Source organism: Schistocerca gregaria, unplaced genomic scaffold, assembly GCF_023897955.1.
Source record: "Schistocerca gregaria isolate iqSchGreg1 unplaced genomic scaffold, iqSchGreg1.2 ptg000643l, whole genome shotgun sequence".
NCBI classification, from domain to species: domain Eukaryota; kingdom Metazoa; phylum Arthropoda; class Insecta; order Orthoptera; family Acrididae; genus Schistocerca; species Schistocerca gregaria.
In genome coordinates, this window is record NW_026062029.1 from 82,501 (window position 1) to 87,500 (window position 5,000).

The 5,000-nt window shown below is 52.8% G+C and overlaps 1 non-coding gene across 1 annotated transcript in view; it reads right to left on the bottom strand.

The window, feature by feature from the left end:
• Positions 1–595, bottom strand: part of LOC126317774 (small subunit ribosomal RNA) — a 1,894-nt gene extending 1,299 nt beyond the window's left edge. The window contains exon 1 of the ribosomal RNA XR_007556899.1: positions 1–595. This exon is cut by the window's left edge and continues 1,299 nt beyond it. This is a non-coding gene — a ribosomal RNA (small subunit ribosomal RNA).
• Positions 596–5,000: the final 4,405 nt, after the last annotated feature.

The following is a 5,000-nucleotide window of genomic DNA, read 5'->3' on the forward strand; positions in this document are numbered from 1 at the left end:
CGCGGCTGCTGGCACCAGACTTGCCCTCCAATAGATACTCGTTAAAGGATTTAAAGTGTACTCATTCCGATTACGGGGCCTCGGATGAGTCCCGTATCGTTATTTTTCGTCACTACCTCCCCGTGCCGGGAGTGGGTAATTCGCACGCCTGCTGCCTTCCTTGGATGTGGTAGCCGTTTCTCAGGCTCCCTCTCCGGAATCGAACCCTGATTCCCCGTTACCCGTTACAACCATGGTAGGCGCAGAACCTACCATCGACAGTTGATAAGGCAGACATTTGAAAGATGCGTCGCCGGTACGAGGACCGTGCGATCAGCCCAAAGTTATTCAGAGTCACCAAGGCAAACGGACCAGACAAGCCAATCCGATTGGTTTTGATCTAATAAAAGCGTCCCTTCCATCTCTGGTCGGGACTCTGTTTGCATGTATTAGCTCTAGAATTACCACAGTTATCCAAGTAACGTGGGTACGATCTAAGGAACCATAACTGATTTAATGAGCCATTCGCGGTTTCACCTTAATGCGGCTTGTACTGAGACATGCATGGCTTAATCTTTGAGACAAGCATATGACTACTGGCAGGATCAACCAGGGAGCTGCGTCAACTAGAGCTGAGCAGCCGGCCGCCCGGGAGTGTGTCCCGGGGGCCCGCGCGAACACGCAAGCGTCCGCTCAATTATTCTGCAAACAGGAGGAGGCCGAGCTCCCCTGCACGATACACCTCGAAACCCTCTCAGGTCCCGGCGGCGCGCAGCGCCGTCCTAGGTACTTGGTCGGTTTCGAGAGAGGCGCAATCGCCCGGAGTTAGGCGAGTAGACGGTTTTAGTGCGAACACCCTTGCTCCCAACTGAGCTTGCCGCTGCCGACAGAGGCCCGGGAGCGTGCTGTCGTGGCATTGCCGGCGGGAGACAACACGCGCCACCTATGGTGACCGGCAGCTCCAACGCCAGCGCCACACAAGGGCAAAGCCCCACTTGGGTGCAGAAGCGAACTCTCCCAGCACAGCGCACGCGCCAACACGTCCGCACAACTGCGATACAAACCACCTGCGAGAACCGCTGGGGCGACCGAGCAGCAGACGGCGTCGCGGCGCCGAGTGCCAGGCGGCGGCGCATCCTCAACGCACACAGTCCTCAATCAGACCAGCACACTGCAGATGTCCACCGCGCTTCGCACCGGGCTCGGCTGAACCAACTTTGGCCGCCAGGCGCCGCGTGCAGGGTGCGCCGCAGCGTAGCTGCACCGCCTGCCGGGCCCGTCGGCTGGCGCTCCTGCCACTCGGCGCCCCCCACCAGCCGCCTGTTGCGCGTGCGCCCACGCAGCGCGCGGCCAACACGCCGGGCGGCCCCCCTTCACCGGCCGGGAACAGTCCCACCAAGCCACCGCCGCGTATCGCTTCATACCCACATGGACCTAGTCACGTGTGTGGATGTGGCGGGTACCGCTGAAACAACCGGTTAATAGCTGTACCGATCGTCGCCATCACAGATTCACCTCCAGCGTGAACAACCGCTCAACAACGGATTTCCAGTTCATTTGCGTATCTTGGGCAGTAAACGTAGATGTCCACCTACATTTGCGAATTCAACAATTCTTGCATGCCAGGATGTCATGTGTCACGACACGCTACATCAGACCACATACACACTGCGACATGTGCAGAAGAGAACACGTGGAAGGTGGCCCGCGCACGTATGCGATGTCCCTTCCGCGATCCACTGTCAACCGGCATCTGCGGCATGTCCCAGATATGGAACGCGGTCCACCAGGGTAGCACTTTGTGTGAGGCAATACGACAAAGTCGGAATACACGCGTCACTACATCAGACGGCTCACGCTGACCTGACCTGACCTGACCTGACCTGACCTGACTCACCGCACCACCACCCCCAGCGACCCAGGGTGACATACAATGCGTTCGTACGTTCCTCCCACACGCCTCTACGGCGTACCACAGTGCAACCTAGCTGTTATTGGGAGACGAGACAAGTAGCATCGAGCACAACATATGGAAATTGAGATTCGACACCGTTGGGCACAGCCAGCGTACGGTCACACGTATCACACTACTTCACTCTGTACGTAACGACCGATGATCGGTACAGCGTGTGGGTTACGCGTACGACATCAGCGGACAATGGACACAGACCATACCACGACGTACACTGAGGGCGTCGACATCTGAATGCAACTGAACAGCTGCGAGGCTCATTTAACACTCAAACGCCAGACCGACCAGCTTGAGAGGACAGAGACACAAAGAGGGGGACAGAGGGGGGGGGGCGGCGATATAGTCCTATTGCAGTACAATTGACAGTGGATAGCGGGAATATGTGGAAAGTAAGCAACACTCGCAAGACATCTACATGAGGATAACAACGACACCAGAGATTCCGAGCAGTGAACTATGTTAGGCAAAGGGACAACGTGGGTTAGGTTAAGGGACAACGTGGGTTAGGTTAAGGGACAACGTGGGTTAGGTTAAGGGACAACGTGGGTTAGGTTAAGGGACAACGTGGGTTAGGTTAAGGGACAACGTGGGTTAGGTTAAGGGACAACGTGGGTTAGGTTAAGGGACAACGTGGGTTAGGTTAAGGGACAACGTGGGTTAGGTTAAGGGACAACGTGGGTTAGGTTAAGGGACAACGTGGGTTAGGTTAAGGGACAACGTGGGTTAGGTTAAGGGACAACGTGGGTTAGGTTAAGGGACAACGTGGGTTAGGTTAAGGGACAAATTGAGTTAGGTTAAGGGACAACGTGGGTTAGGTTAAGGGACAAATTGAGTTAGGTTAAGGGACAAATTGAGTTAGGTTAAGGGACAAATTGAGTTAGGTTAAGGGACAAATTGAGTTAGGTTAAGGGACAACGTGGGTTAGGTTAAGGGACAAATTGAGTTAGGTTAAGGGACAAATTGAGTTAGGTTAAGGGACAAATTGAGTTAGGTTAAGGGACAAATTGAGTTAGGTTAAGGGACAAATTGAGTTAGGTTAAGGGACAACTTGAGTTAGGTTAAGGGACAACTTGAGTTAGGTTAAGGGACAACTTGAGTTAGGTTAAGGGACAACTTGAGTTAGGTTAAGGGACAACTTGAGTTAGGTTAAGGGACAACTTGAGTTAGGTTAAGGGACAACTTGAGTTAGGTTAAGGGACAACTTGAGTTAGGTTAAGGGACAACTTGAGTTAGGTTAAGGGACAACTTGAGTTAGGTTAAGGGACAACTTGAGTTAGGTTAAGGGACAACTTGAGTTAGGTTAAGGGACAACTTGAGTTAGGTTAAGGGTCAACTTGAGTTAGGTTAAGGGACAACTTGAGTTAGGTTAAGGGACAACTTGAGTTAGGTTAAGGGACAACTTGAGTTAGGTTAAGGGACAACTTGAGTTAGGTTAAGGGACAACTTGAGTTAGGTTAAGGGATAATGTGGTACAACCAGAGTTAGGTTAAGCGATAATGTGGTACAGCCACAGTTAGGTTAAGCGATAATGTGGTACAGCCACAGTTAGGTTAAGCGATAATGTGGTACAGCCACAGTTAGGTTAAGCGATAATGTGGTACAGCCACAGTTAGGTTAAGCGATAATGTGGTACAGCCACAGTTAGGTTAAGCGATAATGTGGTACAGCCACAGTTAGGTTAAGCGATAATGTGGTACAGCCACAGTTAGGTTAAGCGATAATGTGGTACAGCCACAGTTAGGTTAAGCGATAATGTGGTACAGCCACAGTTAGGTTAAGCGATAATGTGGTACAGCCACAGTTAGGTTAAGCGATAATGTGGTACAGCCACAGTTAGGTTAAGCGATAATGTGGTACAGCCACAGTTAGGTTAAGCGATAATGTGGTACAGCCACAGTTAGGTTAAGCGATAATGTGGTACAGCCACAGTTAGGTTAAGCGATAAAGTTGGTTACATTTGGTATTGTGTGGGAAGGGGGCAGAGAGAGGGGGGGGGGTGGATAGTGGTGGCAGTACGCGGATGCCTGAGTCACCGTCAGATACGTCACGTCGGTTCGATGCTTGTAGCAAGAGGCTGGCGGGTCTGTGTCTCTCACTTCTGCAATTTTTCATGTGGTATAACACGAGGGCGGGGGGTGATATTTGGTGCCCCTCTGTGTAGGATGTGTGTTGGTTTATCTGAGCAATGGTAGTTGTCGGAGGAGTGGGGTATTGTGCTTTTATAGGTGGACCTACTGCTCTGGTTATCATAGTGTCGACGGTGCAATGTCGCAGAGAGGATGCACTCGACATTGTCGCATTCCAGATGTTTACGTATTGTGTGTCTCCGTTGCAGGCCGAGAGTGGTGCATGTTCGAGTGTCTGGCTGACGTGCGATTCACGTTGTGTGCCCAGTCTTACAGCACGTATAGGGACATTCGCATAAATCATCTATATGTGGCCTTGCATCATTTACTAAGCAGTGCCGTGAGACGACCGAACTATTAGGAAAGTACTGATGTACCGCATAATGTTTACCTTCCACCACACAGCGAGTATCGACTCTGCCCAGCGTTGCCACCGCAGGCAGCGGTCACCGTCACCATTATGCGGCGGAACGGAACATCTATATCCTCAGAGGAGCACTCTTTGCCGCCGGGCGTCAGGTCTCGCGGCCTGCCGGCCAGCGCCCACGACGAACTTACTGCATGTATAGGGACAGCGGGAATTTGGCATACTTGATATAACTCTTCATGAGACGCAAGATATAGGGGTGGATTGCAACTTACGACTGCGAGAAAAGTCCGCCGTTCATCCGCCGGAGTTGCGATTTCGGCGGGGCACGTACGGTCGCGGGTGGAGCACTTGGTGCGGCGTACGCACCCGGGTTGCGGCTCCTGCGCTGGAGGGGGGTGCAGGTTTTGTGTGGGTGGGCTCGGCAAATGAGCACTGTGGGCCCCATACATGGCCTAGTCCGCGTGGCCTCCCCCAGGTGGCGGTACCGTCGTTGCACCACGTCATGTCGCGGGGCACCTACAGATGGCGCACGTACTGTCGGCATTGCACGTGC